Raw genomic sequence first — 20,546 nt, 5'->3', positions numbered from 1 at the left:
TGACATGAACACCATATTTCCAAAATGGCCGCTTACAAAAAGATCAAAAAAAATTTTTATGTCTTCTGAAAGAAACCAATATGTTTTGTGCATCAATTAGTTTTAGCAAGACTTTTCCCTTTCCATGAAAGGCAGACACCGTGTCACACCTGCTAAATGCACGGAAAAAGGGGAGGGGGTGAAGCTTTGGCAGCATGGCAGAGAGTTTTTCCAAACCAGTTTTTTCTATGCTAGCTGCTATGATGCAGCTAATCTGTCCAGAGTTTTGAGATGAAGCATTGTGTCTTGCACCTGTCATGGCAGGGTTTCACTGTTTTTGCAACCACACTTATTCAGTTCTTGACATCAAAAGATTTTGCTTGTACTCTGTTGGCAAACCTGTCAAATACAGAAACCATAAGTGCATCCTCAATCTGATGTTGCCATCCCCAGTGTCTGCAGCTGGTGGGCAATTTGATTTTCATGTTGGAATTCATTTAAAACTGTTCTGGCATGACAATACAGTAAAGTAGACACTGCACTGGTTCATAAAATTTGCTGGGTGCTTGGTGGGCCAAGACCTTGTCTTCTCCATAATTTCATGTGAAGCAGAAATAAACGAATCTGCTGATTTTCCATGAAAGTAGTTTATTTCATCATGATGCAGATTTTTCAGCATCACTCCAGCAAAGAGCACCAGTCCAATCTTCACTGCTAACAACTCCCATCTTTCAAGAGATCAGCCACTGAGGAAAAGGCCGAGTGGTTTTTTGAATTCTGCCATTTTTCTATCAAATGAATTGAAAGCCACCTGGCATAATGTACCCAAAGAAGAAAGGAACCAAACATAATTAACCATGAAAATAAACACTAGAATTTCTAGCTAAGCACAAGATTGGCAACGCCATTGATTCTCGTTTTCTGATCCAGCTTTAGCTTAGCTCAATTTCTTCTTTAAAAATAGTGGCTGATCAACTGGGCTAGAACTGGGGTTTGCTGTTCCAGGGATTCCAACCACTGTCTTTCAAAGACTGAATTTTGAATGCTGTTGCAGCCCTCCAAACATAATAACCATATCACCATCTTGCAAATTATCCATGCAAATGTGGCTGATTTATCATTGTGGTTGCTCTTGAATGACATGTTTTATCATCGCCTCTGCCTCTTGAAAAAGAGGCAACATTGATGACAAGCTTATTCCAAATGGGGCCTGTCGCTTCTGAGAAGCGTGATGTGCTGCCCAAGATATGGACACAGCATTTTCACTCCTGTCTGACAGACTGACTTTCTCAAGCCATTCATACTCAAAAGAAAGATGCTTTGAAATCACAACCTCTTGGTGTCCTGCACTTCCACTGGATGAAGGGAGGGTATTCTCACGTTTAAAGTGAGCAGGAGGTACAGTTGTGTAATATTCAGGAAGAGAAGGTACTTTTTTTTTTTTTACTTTGTTCCACTTTGGATGATTTGGGCCAAGTTTCTGTCCTCACCCTTTTCATCAGTGCTCGGATGCTGAAACAAAGATATGCCTGTCTGATGGAAGAATGTTTGTGCAGTTGTGGCACTTAGATTATGGTCCAGATTGTCAACAGCACAAGTTATAAAGAGCCCTTTTCTTAATGCAGTGGGACAAACTACTTCTTCCTCCACAGCTCTCGTTACAACTGCTTCTCCTAACCCTTTAGTTAATTCCAGAACCCTATCATAGCTGATGCTGATTCCATGGTGATGGAATGTATCAATTAATTGACGCTTCCTTGTTTTTGCAAAGACCAGGAGACCAATATATATTGGAAAAAGAGGTTCTCTTGACTTGGAATGTCTGGAGAATGTTGAAGATGCTGGATTCTTTCAACAGTTGAAGTGCAAAAGTTGTGCTAAAGCTAGATCAGTAGTTGATGTTCCATATTTAAGTTTGGATTTTATATCGCCACTGTTTTGTAGCACACTTACAAATTCCAACAAACTTGGTGGCACAGATTCTCTTCTAGTGTCTGCTGTTAAGGTTCCATCAAATTCTCTCATGTTCAAGCATCTGTTTTCTCAATATCTTAGCTGCTTTGGCCATGATTAGTGCATCATTGTAGTCACATGCCGTGGCTAGGGCTTCTTCCATTTTCCTTTTGTAGGCAAACCAAATTTTTCTTCCCTTTTTAAAGTCCTCCAGTTCTGGGATGTGGGCAAGTATCTGTTCTTTCAACTGTGTTCGGTGCACAAAGGAAGCATCAACATTTAGCTGTTCCATATCATAAAGTTCTACCATTGTAAAATAGCAGCACCCATCTGTAGTCAACTGCTTGTCTCTTATGCACATCTCAAGCTCAGCAAAAGCATGGGCACATGCCTCTTGTCTGTACTGCACATAATCATCTCCAATTTTCTGGGAATTTAGCCAGGCCCTTTCCCTGTTGTACACACCTGTCAGACAAGATGGGTGTCCTGAGAAACACTATCTCCAGCACTAAGCTTGGCCAGAAGTTTCTTATCTAGTAGGTTGGTGGCACATCGTTGCAGCTTTTCATTTAAAGGCAATGTCATGGCCAATCGTAAATCTTTGATTGGTACTGGTTGGTCACAAATAAAGCATATTCCATCTTTCTCAGTCTTAGATTCTTCTGCATCTTCTTCATCTGCCTTCTGGCCACTACGTGTGAATTTTGCTGATGGGGCATCACCTTCTTCTTTTGTCTTACACAATGACTTCCTTTTCCTTTCTAGTTTTGTTGTTTTGAACTTCAGCATATGTGATTCATGATATGTTACTTTGTTATTTTCAAAGGTCTGCAGAATTCCATTGCCTTCATCAAGCCTTTTGGGATGAAATGGTATAGGCATTGCATCTAACTTATAGAATTCAGGAATGTTTGTAGCAAGAGTAACATAGCCAGCACCAGATGCATCAACTAGTCTTTCACGTGTGTCCTCTTGGCACAAGCAACAGAGCTCCCAGTTAGTCATACTATCTCCCTTCAGGAAAGACGTTGACTTCCAAGATTGTCCTGCCATTGCTTTTGTTCTATAGGCCGAGGGTTTATCCTTTTACCACCTATATAACATATATGCACTTTCAGAAATGGGATACAACTAGGCTCAGATATGTCATAACCCTACCCCTAGCCCGATCATTCATCCAATGCTATTTAACTCCCGAGTGATCTGTACACCATCTAGAAGACTAAAGCCCCATCTTCCTTGGCTCGGCTCTCCTGCACTGGCACATCCTTTCAATTCAGGTGCAGCTGTTTACCTTTGAAGTGGGGCTAGCTAAACAGCATTTGGGAAACTAATAACAAACCTCGGCCATGCTGAGTTTCACAGCTATAGTGTCAACCAGTGTGCCCTGGTAGTACACTGACACTACACTATTACACTTTTACATTAAGCTTATTACCCATTTTTTTCTAAATGAGGATGAAAATGAATTAACTGGGGATTAATTGATTTCTAATCTACAAAAAATGAACTGATCAGGGTGAAGTTACCCCAAATCCATGTATTACCCGACCTTTAGCCTCATATATGAACTCAAGTACCAATTTTTGGCATTTTGGTGGACATTTTTGATACAGTGACAGCCATCTTGGATATTTCTATGCAGAGAAATGATATATCTACATATATAAAGGTTTGTTTTTAATATTTTAATATAAACTGGGAGTGACTTAGGGATTTGAATGTGATTAATCAATTAAATACCAATATTCAAATATCCATAGGACGCCATTTTGAAAACCTGTCGGCCATCTGGGATAATGGCAAAAATTTTGTGTGGCCGGAGGTTGATAATGAGACCAAGGGATAAGAAGAATAGTTGAGCCAAGTTTCGTGCTGTATCACCATTTGCACTTTTCCCTATTTTTTTGTAGTTACCCGCTCCACTATTTCCCTAGAAGAGAGTACTCTGTATTATTCTGTTGGCGGACATGCTCGTTGAGTTGAGCCACAACAGACTCCTCAAACAAGTCCCTACAGAAGGGGTTGGAATGTAATACTGCAGTGGCATTGGAGAGTGATTTGACGGAGCCCTCCAATACTTCCGTTTGTGCTTTTATGCGCCATTCTAGGAAGTCACAGAATGCTTCCCATAAGACTTTTGACCTGAACAGCAAAAATTATCCTGGGATCTTCTGGAAGCCTTTAGGTGGCAACTTCCAGCAAGGTGGTGGAGGTTATAATACTAAGGAGTCGGAGCCTGGCATAAAATTCTGAAGAGGCTGTCCACTCTGAGTCTTCTCGTAGGGGTCCCAAAGTGCTGTGTAGCTACATCTAAAGGGAGCTTTTTCCTTTCAAAAGGGAGTTGCAGCGTTGCCCATTCCTGGGTGGAATTTCCCGAAACTGGGATGACTGTGGCAGATGGTTTTAATTTTGCCATTGTCTCTTGTTTTTAGTCACTATAAATTCAGAAAATCTGTCTTCACATGATTAATAATTTTGGAAGTGAAGGGACAGAAGGCTGGGCTACTTGGTGGGCAACTTGGGTCTTATTCATAATGGAAATAGAGATCCATTTTTATTTGGTAAAGGGTGATTTCTATAGCTTTTAATGCTATAAGGCACAGGTAAGAAAACTTTCTGTTAGTGGTTTCTCCATGTCTGGTGAAGATGGTACCAGGTGCCATTCTGTATCAGGGAATGCTGCCGTTTGTAAATTCTACATGTACAACTTCGATCATAGTTTTTCTCTCATTAATTACATCCTTGCCATCGGGAGAGAAAGTGCACATTAAGGCGTCTCGCCAAGGATTATCAGTATCATCAGGGGTGAGTACTGGAGCCCTTATTATGTTCTGATCCGAAGTTCTGTATTCCAAACTGACCATTTTGTTGTTTCCAGTCGGAATTCTAACATTAGGCCTTGTTTGGGCAGCATTCGTATCCATACTCACTTTTCGGTTACAGGATGTAGACTTTTACACTCTGGAGAGTACATGACCGACTTACTTTCCTTTTCGGAGTCATGCTTCATGTCCCTTGTATATTGCCGTTATGTGGCAAGGGCATCTTTGATGGTACTCAATTTCCTTATGGAATTGATCAAATGCTGCAAACTGTGTATCCCTTTTGGGGAGCTTGCAATCTGACAATCTGTAACTGCTGTTAATCAGCAACTGAGGTTTGTGTCCCGAAAATGTAGTCATTTCAGTCAGAGTTAGTGGATCCTAGTATAGCTTTTGGGAAGACCTATTCAGCACCAATAGCTGCATGGGGAACATTCCTTCTGGAAGGTTTCTCCCATAGCTAGCAATAGCAAGCAGGGCCACTTCAATAGCAACGTCCACTTCATATTTTTTAGTAAGAATGTCAACCCCAGATATAGATTCCTCTACTTCCTCCGTGGGGTTAACCTGGGAGGTATTGGGGACTGATGTTACTGAGTTTTGGCCCAAACATTGCTAGGTACCTAGTGCAAAAATTATGGACATCATCTATCTAGCAATACCAGTCCTTATGGAAGATTTGGTTAGATTATGTCCATACTGAGAACCCAGTTGAGATTTCTATAAGAAACACTTTTTATTTTTCTTATATACTCTTGCTTTATGGATTCAGGATTGACTCCAGTATAGAAGTTGTCACTTCCCTTTGGCCCAAACACTGATTCTGTTCTGAGAAAGGGTTGAATATCTGCTGCCAGAGTTCTGCCGGAAAGATATAATCTCCCCCTTCCTCACCCTTACTGAACCCTAGGAATCTGGCAACCAAGTAAATTTTCCTTGTTATTTACAAGGACTATGCTTATGGCAGGCAGTATGAACCATACCCACTGGCAAAAAAGTGAACTGAGCAATTTGCTACGGAACACTTGAACTGAGGATCTTGCCTAATGGCGGCCCTGTAGTGATATAAAGCAAGTTGTTATTAGAAGCTGGTTAGTATTAATTGTTTTTAAGTGAGGGACACTTCTGTAGTTCCTCATATAGTTTCCATATTACAGGTTAACTTGATTACAAGTGTGCAGTTGTAATACATTTAATTAAATATCTAACTTAAACCTTCTAAGGTTTAGGTTAGTTTTCATACCTGTAAATGGCTATATTACTTATACTCTGTTAGTCCTTTTGCAATGGATAAGTGAAATTTTTAATTCCAATAGTCATGCCATTCAGACTAACTGCCATGAACTAATTTGTTCAACTAACCCAAACTACTGTTTTGTATAGCTTAGGTTAATGCTTCTATTATAATCTACATTAAGCTAAGATAGGGGATCTCTTAGAAGGTTCTTGCTTAACCTTTTCTAGGTTTATTTAAAACTTAAGGATATAAACTTTAAAGAAAATAATCCTCTTATAATCTGGTTTTCTGTTTTATGTGGCCGAGACTACTCTTTTATCTGATATTCGGCCATCGCTGTTTTAGGCTTTTGGGCTAATAGTAGGATAGTCCTTAAAAAGGGGTTCCTACTTAATCAGGTTAGGCTACTGCCTGTTCTAGGTTTATATCACCTTTAAGGATATAGGCTACATAAGACCCTACTAGTATGTAGCCTTTCAGATATGCTACCGAGTCATAAAAAACTAGGTTATTTTATTGAGCCTAGGATACTATTTATTTATAGTCCTAGGCTTATTTGTTCTTTCTTAATCTAGTATAGGGTATTGCCTAATCCAGATTATTATAGACCACTCTTAAATGTATAGGCTAGGCTATATAAAAATCACAATTTTTGAGAGTAAATTGTATTTTTCCTAGCTATACAATCCTGAGGTCCTTTACATTTGGAATTACTTTCAGCATAGGCTGTAAACTCTTGAGCAAGGTGGTTAGGCAGTAACTACCACCAGGTAGGCGGGAATACCCACCTGCCCAGATGTAAACATTCTAGTTTGCCTTTCAGTCCAGGTTCAGATTGAGAGGAGGCATGAGGCAGGCATAATATGTAATGTAAAGGACCTCAGGACTGTATTGTTAGGAAAAATACAATTTACTTTCAAAAACTGTGATTTGTTCCGACATGATATACAAACCATCGGCCTTTTACATTAGGAAGACTCACTGGTTGGAGGGAGGAATCTGAGTGAGTCTCCTGAGCTAACTGGAGTTCTGCACACCTGGGCTGCTACTCCTGGTCGAGAGAGCGAGGAGGAGCACCGTGCCTCTGACATATGATCAGAGTGTAGGAACTGCAAGATCAAATGTCAGATACTGGACCTTTTCGCATGAGTGAGGAAACGTAACTCCTACGAAATAAGCTGGAAGGATCTAGAGTCAGAGGCAGTAAGGAAAAGCTGAGATGGGGTTCCTTTATTGCCAGTCTCTCCTTCCTCCCCTTGCTAGAGGAAGGAGTGGAATTGCTTCTATGATTCTATAAGAAAAATAGAATGGGTGCTCGATGTGTAGTCTTACCTCATCAGCGCCAGTTCCAGCAGCTATTGGTTCGAGTCCTATTCTCATCCCGAAGGAGAAGAACTTGGAGGACGGGGAAGGAGGAGGGAGAGAGGCCAGTCACTCTTGGAATCCTTCTCACTTCCAGAACCAACACCTTAGGCAAGATGCTACTTGTCCTCTTGAAGGAGCCAGGTAAGACAACACAACTTGTTGAGCAGCCACCACAGGGCCAAGGAAAAAAGGTTCCAAGGGCCTGTGGGCAAGACCACAGGAAGAAAAGAGTGTGTTCTATGAGACCACGTCTTGCTTCCAGACTGACAGAAACTTCCGGAACGCAAGGGATGGACCAAGCCATCGACTTTGTGAGCTCTAGGGTGGAAAGTACTGGTATCGTCGTCGTCAGCTGCCAAGTACCTCCTTTGATCACTTCATGAAGTCAGGAGGAAGATGTGTCCTTAGACACTTCTTCCTTGGGAGAGAGAGTACTAATGAAAACGACGATATCCAGGTTAGGAATGTTGAGCCTTTCATTAAGTACCACAGCTCCCTAATAAGTCAAAGTAACAAATGATCTGGATCATCGACACAAAGTCCAAGGAGGAGGGGACAAGAAGGAGTCGAACCCAACAGTAGATGCCAATGGATTCAGAGTCCACCTACGACATGCGAAAAGGAGTCGAGGTATGATCCCCATCCCTGTTCTTTCATCTTCTATGCCAAGGCCACAGTAAGATGAGAGATGGTCCTAAGAGGGCACATCTCTATCTGACGACTCTCGTAAGGCACGTGCAGAGCACGGACAGGAACCCTAAATGAGAGTCACATGCCACCCAGGGAACAGTTCCCTGGGAGAGCACGACCGAAGAAGCTTCTCGTCCGTAGCTAACTCTCGACTGAGGAGATGAAGGCTACTTCAGATAGAAGACTAGGTCGCAAGGGCCCACGTTCTTCACAAATGAAAGGGAAAGAAGCAACCCTCGGTGGAGAAGACGAAGAAGTCCAGACTTGATGAGCGACTCTGATATACAGCTATATCCGATGCCGCTCGGCAAGAAAGCCTGTGCTTGCAAGGAAAGCTGAAAGGTCTCCCAGTCCTGAACATACAGGGATGTACTGCCTCAAGAACTGCTTCTAGTGTAGCTGCTACAGGAGGTTGGGTCAAGCAGAACTCTTCTTGATGCCTCGGCTATCAGGTCGGATGAAGACAAAGTCTTCAAGTATTTGTCTGTAACTTGGGGCGAGCAATGCTTGTGAACCCCTAGCGAAACGGACAAATATGGAGGGAAAAAACGTAGATATTGAATTTTCCCCAAAAAGACAGCATGCCTCACCGTAGCGGCCCCTGGTCTGGTATGAAGGAGCAAGAAAAACACTACCAACTTGTTGTGCCGGGAGGCAACAGAAGGACGGTAGGGATTTCTCAGTTGAGAAGTCTCTGCATGAATCTTTGTGAAGAAAAGAGTGAGCAGCACGTTCTGTCCTAATCACTCAAGCCCGAGGCCAGGCTTGCGTGCCAATACATCCCCATCGGGAATGCATCTGGTTAATTGAGCTGTCGAGTGTGCAATAGAACACTCGAGTACCTGCAAATATCGATAGATGAAACAGGAGGAAAAAACAATTACCTCTTGTTTGTCGACAATGCCACTACTGTGGTTTTGTTGTTCAACAAAACCAGTGTGTCGCAAAACTCATCCTGAATTCTCGGATGGCCAAAAGGCTGCCCTGAGCCCAGGACAGTGATGAGAAGGTACTAATCGTCTCGGTCACACAACTTCAAGACAAGGTCTTACCGGTGTGCGCCTATTCCTCAATCGGTGAATCTGTAAGTAGACTCAAGATGTGAGGGGAATATGCAAGCATATTCGAAGGTTCCTTCAACTAAGCATTAGCCGAAATCTTTCCTCATACTTCAAAGAGGAAAGAAGGACAGAAGAATGGAAGCAGACTTCCTTTCTCCACCATGGGGAAGCTTCTGCAAGATGACAGGGTACCGAGACAATTAGCTCTAGCTAGGCTGGCATTTCCCGAATCGGGAGCACGGGAGAGGAGGCGGGATGGAAGTTTGATGAAAATAATCTCCTGATGTAATATAATTTCGATCCATTTACTCCAAGTATGGATGAAATTTTGTTTTTTTGTTTTTGATTGATAATCTGTTATACATCTCCAGTACATGAAATTTTAGTTTTCTGTTCTTTAAACTACATAGAGGAGTTTTATGCTTTGCTAGAAAGGCTCTTTGATTTGTTTCATGCACAAAACACAAAAATCTACTATGAATTTACTGCTACAGATATTTCCCACATTCTGTTTGTTCCAACATTCTTCCTATTAGGCTGGTGGTAAACACAGCACCCACCCATGGGAGATGTTGTGGTGTTCAAGGGAAGATTTACTCCATTTTCTATTTGACGATTTCAGTCTTATGCTCTAGTTACTCCTTAGTTCTGCTTCCCATTTGGATCCAGACACGTGACATGACTTGACCAAATATCAATGTCATGAATGTCTATACGTTACCAAATGTGACTCATGTCGTATAATCATTTTAACTGCTAGGGCTATGACAGTCCCCCGTTTATCCTGATTATGACAACATAAAATAAGTGTTTGGAAACGTCAGTAAAACAAACATACTGCTGCTTATGGTGTGCAAGAGCCCTATGGGGCCTAAAATGTCTCTCCTACTAGCACTTTCTCCACCTCTCTTCACCAACACCACAGCCATGTCTGACCCTACCTGTCTTTATCTGTCCAGATCATTTACTAAGGACACAATAAAAGAAAATATAAATGGGGAATGTTTCAGCACTGACTATATTTTCTTTCAGTGTCTTAAATGAATTACATGAACAGACCATTCACTTATTATATTAAATATTATAAACGTGTGTGTGTGTGGGAGACGAGGTAGAAACGGAGTGGAACTACAGGGATAGGAAATGGGTATAAAGCTTTATTACATCGGGTCTCGAGAGGGAAGAAATGGAGTTGGAATTATAGTAAGTAACAACAGGAAGGAAAAAGTGGTAGAAGTAAAGAGAGTAAATGATACGCTTTTAAAGATTCCAATAATAAAAGGGACACAGTAGTAAATATAATATCAGCATATACTCCTCAGATGGGGTGCCAAGAGCAAGAGAAAGAATTATTTAGACAAGAGTTTGAGGCTGTCATTAGAACAGTGAAGGAGGAGGAGAAACTAATAACAGGAGCTGATATGAATGGCAGGGTGGGAAAGAGAAGAGATGGGTATGAGGAGGTACACAGAGGCCATGGGTTTGGAATTAGAAATGAGGATGGGGATTGTATATTGAAGATGGCTCAGAGTTTTGAATTGGCGTGTACGAACACATGGTTTCAGAAGTTGGATAAATACTTGATAAAAAATGAAAGTGGAGGAGTGCAAAGCCAAATAGATTACATCCTGGTTAGAGGAGCCGACAAAAGCAATGTGATGAACTGCAAAGTGATCCTGGGAGAAGCATGTGTTAAACAACATAGGTTGGTGTGGTGATGGATTTGAAAATGAGAGGGAGGAAACCCAAAAAGAGAAAGAGGAGATCAAGAATTAAGATTTGGGAACTTAAAGGAGAAAAGGGGGAGCAATTTAGGGGGACTGTGAGAGAGAGATGGCAGGAAAGGGGGAACACAGAAGTTGGACAGGGTAACAAAGTTGAAAATATGTGGGCAGACATGAGAGAAATATGTGGGGACATGAAATGGTGGGAAGAAGCGGATATGGAGTGTTGAGAGGAGAAAAGTGGTGGTGGAATGGGAGAAACAGAATCAATTAAAAGAAAATCAAAAGCATTTAAGAACTTGAAAATAAGGCATGCACAGGGTGCAGAGGAACGGTACAGAGAAGAGGAAAGGGATGCGAGAAGGAGGGTAGGTATGGCTATTGGAAGGGCGGCAGAGCAGTTGAATGAAAGACTAGGAACAAGAGAAGGAGAAAAGGATGTCTATAAGATTTCAAACTTGAGGAAAAGGCAGAGACAGGATTTGGGTAAATTGGGTGTCATCAAGGATAGATATGGGAATATATTGTGTAGGGATGAAGATATTAAGAAGAGATGGAGAGAGTATTTTGAACAACTTGAATACTGAAAATGAGAGAGGAGATGGGGGGAGCACAGAGGGTGGAGGGACCAGTGATGGAGATACAGGATACACAAGTGAAGAAGAGAGCATTAAGTAAAATGAAGAATGGTAAAGCACCAGGTCCATCAGAGTTCCAAATTGAAATGATCAAATTACTAGGTACAGAGGGGGAGACATGGATGATGGATTTATTGAAAGCTATATGGGACAACAAGAAATGCCAAGGGACTAGGAGAGTCTAATGGTATATATATACAAGCAGAAGGGAGACGTAATGGAGTGTGGTAACTACAGAGGAATTAAACTAACAGAGCATGGATTGAGAGTTTAAGAGAGGAGACTGGATGAGAGATTAAGAGAAATTGTACAGATCGGGAAACAGCAGTATGGATTCATGAGAGGGAGAGGGACAGTGGATGCCATCTTCATAATAAGACAGCTACAGGAAAAGAGGCTAGAGGGAAACCAGGAGCTTTATTGTGCATTTAAAGACCTGGAGAAAGAATATGACAGAATCCCAAGAGAAGTGATGTTTTGAGTTTGAGGAAGAGGAAAGCCCCAGAAATGTTGGTTAGGCAGGTCGGGGTGATATATCAGAGAACGAGCACAAAAGTAACAACAGCAGTTGGGGAAACAGAAAACTTTGAAATTAGTCTTGGAATACATCAGGGGTCAGCATTAAGCCCATTTTTATTTGTGCTGGTCATGGATGTGTTGAGTTAAGAGATCAGGAATGAAGTGCTATGGCAGTTGTTGTACTGATGATCTGGTGATTACTGCTGAAGATGAGGAGGAACGACAGAGAAGGGTTGGAGAGTGGGAGGAGTCTTTAGAGAAGGGTAGGGAAGATAGAGACAGAATAGTAATACAAGAAAGATGAGGCCTGATTATAAAACAGGTAGAAAAGTTTAAATACTTAGGATCTACTTTAAGCCAAGAGGGAGGATGTGAGGCTGAAGTGGACAGTAGGATAAAAGCAGCATGGGGGAAGTGGAGAGATGTAGCTGGAGTTGTATGTGATAAGAAAATGCCAATCAAGCTAAAAGTCTAGATCTATAGCACAGCGATAAGACCAGTGTTACTATATGGATCAGAAACATAGGCTCTAAGAAGAAAAGAGGAAGTGAAGCTTGACAGAACAGAGATGAGAATGCTGAGGTGGATTATGGGAATATTGATGTTTGAGAGATTGGAAAATGATGAAATAAGAAGAAGAGCAGGCTTAGTAAAGATAACAGAGGTGATAACAGTGTCACGACTGAGATGGTTAAGGATGGATGACAAGGAGGGAGTGAAGAGGGCTTAGGAAGAACCTGTTAGAGGAAGAAGGTCGAGAGGGAGACAGAGAATTTGTTGGCAAGATAAAGTGAAGGAAGATATGGAGAGAAGAGGTTTGGTGGAGGATGATGCCTTTAATAGAAGGCATTGGAGAAGGTTCATCAGGCAACCGACACCTTAACGCAGGGATAACGGTGGGAAAGAAGAGATATATGCTGAAGTTTGCTTTTAACATAACCTAACTTCGTCCTAAACATTTACAAACTCAAGATGAAATGACTTCTGCATCAACTGCCAAAAGTAATTCTGTTACTCTTTTGTCAATGGAGACAAAGGGAATCAGGTTGATCATGGATAAACACTGTAAATGAGCCATCCCCCAACAAAAAGTTCCCCAACTACGAGTAAAACAGTTTTTTATGTAATAATCTCTTGATGTAAAATCATTTCTGTCCATTTACTCTAAGTATGGATGACAGTTTGATTTTTATTTTTAAGTGATAATCTTTTTTACATATACAATACAGGAAATTTTAGTTTTCTGTTCTTTAAACTCCACAGAGGAGTTTTATGCTTTCCTAGAAAGGCTCCTTAATATGCTTCACGTAAAACACAAAAATCTACTACAAATTTACTGCCAAAGATATTTCCCACATTTTGTTTGTTCCAACATTCATTCCCATGAGGCTGGTGGTAAACACAGCGCCCATCCATGGGAGATGTTGTGGTATTCAAGGGAAGATTTACTCCATTTTCTGTGAAGATTTCAGTCTTATGCTCTAGTTACTCCTTAGTTCTGCTTCCCAATTGGATCCAGACACGTGAGACGACTTGACCAAATTTCATCAATGTCATGAATGTCTATAGTCTATACATTACTGATGTGTTGGTATATACAATATATACCAACACAACAGTTAAGGAGAAGAATTGTAGTATGTGTTATATTAAAACACATACTACAATTCTTCATTCTTACCTGCAAGGTAAATATGATGTATTTAGTATTTGAGGTTTGGTCCCATTCTCGTTGCAGATGTCCGAGGATGAAGGGCGATAATAAAGCTGTATTTTTCAGCTCGTGTTTATTCTCTAATGCATTTGAGAAGAAGCGGTAAGGGATCTGTACAAAATACAAAAGGGTATATATAATGGAATCATAACAAACATATGAGCATCGGAGCTCGATACACAATAAAATTATATTCTACATACATGCTGTAGAATTTATAGGATTGAAGCCTGTGTGTCGGATTCGATACTAACACAATAATAACTGATTATACTCTAAAGCATTACGCAACATCTAGCTGCAGCTTTGAACTGAACGCGTCTACGGACGGAGTTATATAACATGCCTTTCACTTACGTTAAGACATACAATGACAGTTACCAAATGTGACTCATGTCATATAATCATTTTAACTGCTAGGGCTATGACAGTCCCCCGTTTATCCTGATTATGACAACATAAAATAGTCGTTGGGAAACAAGCAGGTAAAACAAACACACTTCTGCTCATGGTATGCAAAAGCCCTATGGGGCCTAAAATGTTCTCTTACTAGCACTTTCTCCAGCTGTTTTCAACAACACCACAGCCATGTCTGACCCTATGTCTTCATCTGTCCAGATCATTTACTAAGGACACAATAAAAGAAAATAAAATCGGAGAATGTTTGAGTACTGACTATTTTTCTTTCGTTGTGTCTTAAATAAATTATATGGACAGACTATTCACTTATTAAATAAAATATTATAAACGACAAAAAATATGTAAAATCTTTAGAGAATAACAAATAACGAAGATATTTTCCATTACAACCAGCGATATGGATTTGGCTCCCAAGCACTTATTCGAATATAGGATAATGTTTCCCTTGACGGAAGGGGATGAGAGTTTGCCACTGAGAACTAATAATTATAGTGATATTAGTAAGCTAGAAATGTCATGATACTGCATCTCCCATAATTAATAACAAGAATGATAGTGATGACTACAGCAATGAAGATGATATTGATGTAGAAAAAAATAATGACCTAGCCTTCAACCACTTATGCTGAAATAACCATAATAGTGATATTAGTAATTACAAGTATAACACTTAGTATTTACCAAGAGTAAACCGTAACAAATGATGGACAAAAATCGATCAAAAGAGAGGGAAAGGGAAAATCCTCCTCTTACTGACCTCCATCTCAAGGGACTTTTCAAAAGACGATCCAGTCCCGTGGAATCAAATGATTTAAAGAACAAGCACGGGTCAAAAAAGGATTTCAAGAAATAGCACGAAGAGAGAGAGAGAGAGAGAGAGAGAGAGAGAGAGAGAGAGAGAGAGAGAGAGAGAGAGAGAGAGAGAGAGAGAGAGAGAGCACTGAATAGTTTCATTTCAGTGTAGCCAGGATTACGTCACCAAAGCTAACCTCTTTTAATTATATGATGAATAATTTTTTTTTACCAAACACCAATCACATGTTTTATCTGGCGTTTCTCTCTGTAATCCCCTCAGATGCAACAAACAACAGTCCCCAACAACCAAGTACTTATTTTACTTTTTAGGTCACCAGAGGCAAACTGTAATTTGAAGGAAACGCTCGCCCTACCCTGAAGACATACGTTTAAAATTCTCGACTCTTCTTCTTGTTATGCTTTGTACTTGAAGCCATTGATCTAAGCAGAGATCAAATTGAAACATCTTCAGAGGTAAGACTCCAATTCATGCACAAGTACTTCAGGAGACCACTTGCTAACACACTTTGTCGTCATCATCGCTGGAACATATCTTGCGTGGAGATAGAGATGTGATGAAAGTTTATTTATTCCCGGCGTCTCCTTAATATGAAAATCATACTCAAATCTACAGCATATTTAGTGTCACAGAGATATATACTGCTGCTTGCTTTAATATGGACTAACTTCGCCCATAACCATAACGTATATATAACTGCCAATCACAGGTTGCTTTGTTACAACCTCAAGACAGTGTTTCCAGTGGGAAAAATCAACGTATCCAAATGGATACCAAATTTTGCCAAAAACTATCCAATGTCAAAGAAAAGGTATAAAAAAAGTATACTTTCTTTTTATGTAGACATATATTTATTGTTCTTTTATATCTATTACAAAAACTAACTTTATTTTGCTAAATTATTACTAAGGTGGGAAATCATGCATCAGGCATTGTAACTTAAAGGTAAGGTAATTGTGAGAGGCGCAGCAGGCAATAAAATACTGAAAACAGTAGCATATAAGCTGCATACAGTATGTGTGTATGTTTTACTTTTCTAAAGCAATATTTCCTGGTTGTAGTATAGGCATCTGCATATTTTATTTGTTTCTAAATTAACAAGAATTTACAATCAATGTAATAAAAAGGCTAATCTGATGCCTTTTCTACAATTAATAAAAACTAAATACCTGAAATAAAAACAAAAACAGGCCTATAGACATCAAATATTTGTCTAGGCCTATTTTTCTTGAAATGCTGCCTGTGCTGATTTGACAATTGCAGTTCTAGGTTGCCAATCAAAGCATGGAGTGCTGCCTCCATTTTCTTTAGTGATTCGGTGTTTAGTCTATTTCTGGCATCAGTCTTTATGATTTTCACTTGGGGAAAAATTCTCTCGACTGCAGCTGAAGAATGGGGTAGCACCAACAGGCCTAAATCTAACATGAATTGGGAGAGCAAGAGAAACATTACTTCACCATCACTGCATTTTACATTTATTACAGACAACCAAAAATCACTAGGATTTTCAGTCATTTTTACTTGTTCCAAATGAAATGAAAGAACTCTCCATTCATCATTGCACTCTTGATAGTCCTTTTCATCTATTAGCTGAGGGAACTTGGCAAACAAAGGTACTTGGGATCTGACTGAACACTGACTCGCTACGCCATTACATCAAGCAACCAATTCAAGTAACATACAAAATTAAGCCTTACACATCTGTACCTTAAGGTTCAAACTACGCTGTTGATCTTCGATGTCATGTTGACACCTGACCATCTTAGGTCCGCTGTTGATCTTCGATGTCATGTTGACACCTGACCATCTTAAGGTCCAAAATACGCTATTGATCTTCGATGTCATGTTGACACCTGACCATCTTAAGGTCCAAAATACGCTATTGATCTTCGATGTCATGTTGACACCTGACCATCTTAAGGTCCAAAATACGCTATTGATCTTCGATGTCATGTTGACACTTGAACGTCTTAGGCGTCAGAGAGTTTGGCTCCTTCGAATTCAATGGCTGAACATCCAAACTTATACAATGTAATGAAAAAAAAAGGCTTCAGAAACAGATTGATAACTATTAAAATAATAAGACAATAAAAATGACTAAAAACATACAAAAAATGTAAAATACGAACAAAATAGTATCCACACTAAAAACTTATACATTTCGTAAGCGTTGCAAAGAAGTACCGACTTTGCCAAAAAGTATGCAAAGGTCAATTTCATATACCTTGAGGGAATGCTGCCACAAGCTAGCATAGAGTTCAGGAACAAATGTCCAAAAATAACATGACAACGAGCAATGAGAGACTTGTTGAGCTTAGTGGGAGAATGAGCTACCCCTCAACAAAAAGTTCCCCAACTAAGAGTAAAAGAGCTTTCTACGTAACAATCTCCTGATTTAAAATAATTTCGATCCATTTACTCTAAGTATGAATGAAATTTTGTTTTTCCATTACTCTATAATTTTTTTTTACATCTCCAGTACATGAAATTTTAGTTTTCTGTTCATTAAACTGCATAGAGAAGTTTTATGCATTGCTATTAAGGCTCCTTAATATGCTTCATAGGCAAAACATACAAAGACCTACAATAATTTTGCTGCCGCACAGATATTTCGCGCATTTTGCTTAGGTTCCAAAATTCATTCCCCGTTTATCCTGATTATGACCATTTAAAACCATTGTTTGGGAACAAGTGAGTAAAACAAACACACTGCTGCTCATGGTGTGCAAAAACCTTTTGGTGACTAAAACCTCTCTACTACTAGCACTTTCTCCACCTCTCTTCACCAACACCACAGCCATGTTTGAACTACCTGTCTTTATCTGTCCAGATCATTAAGTAAGGACACAATAAAAGAAAATATAATTTGAGAATGTTTAAGCACCGACTATATTTTCTTTCATTGTGTCTTAAATGAGTTATCTGGACAGATCTTTCACTTATAATATTACAAAAAATATGTAAAATCTTTAGATAATAACAAATAATGAAGATATTTTCCATTGTAACCAATGATATGGTTTTCGCTCCGAAGCAGTTATTTGAAAATAGGATAACATCAAGAGGAGATGATATTGATGGAGAAAATAATAATGACCTAGCCCTTAACCACTAATGCTGAAATAATAATAGTGATATTGGTCATTATTAGTATAATAACACTTAACATTTACCAAGAACAAATCGTAACAAACGACTCAGAAATCGAACAAAAGAAAGGCAAAGGGAAAATCCTCAGCTTACCTGACCTCCATCTCAAGAGAATTTTCAAAAGACGATACAGTTTGGTGGAATCAAATTATTTAAAGGATCAAATGATTTAAAGGACATGCACAGGTCGAAAGAGGATTTCAAGAAATGGCACAGAGAGAGAGAGAGACAGTGAGCATTGTATAGTTTCATTCCAGTGTAGCGAGGATTATCTCACCAAGCTACCCTCATTTTAAGATATATGAATATTTTTTTTCCACCAAACACCATCCACGTGTTTCATCCGGTGTTTCTCTCTGTAACACCCTCAGATGCAGCAAACAACAGCCCATCAACAACCAAGTACTTATTTCCCTTTTTAGGTCACCAGAGGCAAACTGCAGTTTTAAGGAAACGCTCGTCCTACCCTGAAGACATTCATTTAAAATTCTCGACTCACCTTCCTGCTATGCTTTGTACTTGAAGCCGTTGATCCAAGCTGAGATCAAATTGAAACACATCTTCAGAGGTAAGACTCCAATTGATGCACAAGTACTTCAGAAGACCACTTCCTAACACACTTTGCGCCGTTGTCGCTGGAGCATATCTTGCTTGGCGGTAGAGAGATGGTGAAAGTGTCTTTATTTATTCCTGGCTTATATAAAAGGCTTCCAATGATGTGTGTCCAAAACAAAGTCTGAGAAAGGCGAGAAGAGGGCGACATTATCATGACTGTTAAAACACATATATACCTACAAAATTTACATTTCAGCTATTTTTTACTATGCATGGCCAACAGCAAACAAAATATTATAAGCTAAGTATATATACATAAGCATTCAAAATGTTCAACAGCAATGCCACACTTTTTTAGTGAGAGCTTGCAAGGAGCTTCTTGCTCGCCTTTCCAGTCATGCTGAAGCCTTGAAAAAGACAAAGCACCCTTCCCCAAGGACATCTGCCTCAGCCTCGCACAGTTCCTCATTGGACGGGTCGATATCGTACTCGGCTAGCACTCTGCTGGGCAGGCGTTCGACTCTCCTACCGACCAATGAAGAATTAGAGGATTTTATTTCTGGTGATAAAAGTTCATTTCTCGGTATAATGTGGTTCGGGTTCCACAATAAGCTGTAGGTCCCGTTGCTAGGTAACCAATTGGTTCTTAGCCACGTAAAATAAGTCTAATTCCTTCGAGCCAGCCCTCTCTAGAAGAGCTGTTAATCAGCTCAGTGGTCTGGTTAAACTAAGGTATACTTTCAGCCTCACACAGTCACCATTTTCAGAAATTCTATTAATTTTAGCTGACAGGCATTCACTATTAACTAGTAACTGGGTCAGCATTTGTGAGGGGCAGACTCCGACTTCTGGATCAACACTGACCAAAGCTATAAATGTTGAAAGTGTTGCAGCAGAGCCTATGCCCACTGACCTTACCGAGTTTTCCTTGAAAACATATGGCCTACCAATCAGTAATGCCCTGGTTAAAAGTAAGTATATCTTAGTTTAAGCAGTTGAGCGAGTCTTTTTCTACAGTAATATTTGGTGGAAAAAATAAATCACATTGGACTAGAACCACTGTCCTTAATTTTAAGAACTCAAACAAATACTAATGAAAACTCCGAACTGAGGAATGTGTATTAACTGTAGTCAGATCATAAGTCAGGAAGAAGTTTGGCAATGTAGCTAATGACACCCATATTGTGTGTACAGTGCTTCTATGTGCACTAGAAATCAATACACACACACAAACACACACACACACATATACATATATACATATATATATATATATATATATATATATATATATATATATATATATATATATATATATATATATATATATATATATATATATAGGCTCTGTCTCTCTCTCTCTTTGTCTCTTGTATATATGTGTATATATATTATTATAATTTACAAGAAGTCGCTGCACAGCGCACCTCCCCCCCACCTAATTTGCCATTTGTTTATTGGGAGTAGAATTGTCGCTGCATGGCCGGTCCTGGTTGACCTAGATATCAGAACAAAGTTATCCACATCTCAATCTGTCCCTTTCTTTACCTGGAACACACATTGAAATGGCACGGGTTAAAAAGGCAAAGATACGAGGGTCGGTGCCGCTCCCTTAAGCAGCCTAGCCCAACTAAGCTGCTTAAAACAACCTTCTAAAGGCAGATTAAGCTCCTGAATTGTCTTTCCTTTTGCAGCATACCTGGGAAGAGGCAACCCGATGGCTGAACACTTGGCAAATCACACATCGTTTGCACACGGCCCCAGTTATCGGCAGAAGTTTGCACGCGGCCACAACACACGGCCGAGGCCTTAAGAGGAAAAGACAGGAGATCTGAAAGGCAGTAGGATTAGAATTACTGTAGCAGTCGGAGTCGTAGGGGAGTTAGTGTGGCCGTTAGCCAT

At 39.9% G+C, this 20,546-nt stretch overlaps 1 long non-coding RNA gene across 1 annotated transcript in view; it reads right to left on the bottom strand.

Moving 5' to 3' along the window:
• Positions 1 to 13,802, bottom strand: part of LOC136855354 (uncharacterized) — a 93,114-nt gene extending 79,312 nt beyond the window's left edge. The window contains exon 1 of the long non-coding RNA XR_010857990.1: positions 13,673 to 13,802. This is a non-coding gene — a long non-coding RNA (uncharacterized lncRNA). The remainder of the gene's footprint in view (positions 1 to 13,672) is intronic.
• Positions 13,803 to 20,546: the final 6,744 nt, after the last annotated feature.

Source organism: Macrobrachium rosenbergii, chromosome 31, assembly GCF_040412425.1.
Source record: "Macrobrachium rosenbergii isolate ZJJX-2024 chromosome 31, ASM4041242v1, whole genome shotgun sequence".
In the NCBI taxonomy this organism is placed as follows: domain Eukaryota; kingdom Metazoa; phylum Arthropoda; class Malacostraca; order Decapoda; family Palaemonidae; genus Macrobrachium; species Macrobrachium rosenbergii.
Note: the sequence above shows the minus strand (reverse complement) of the source record. Positions and strands in the feature narration are given on the sequence as shown.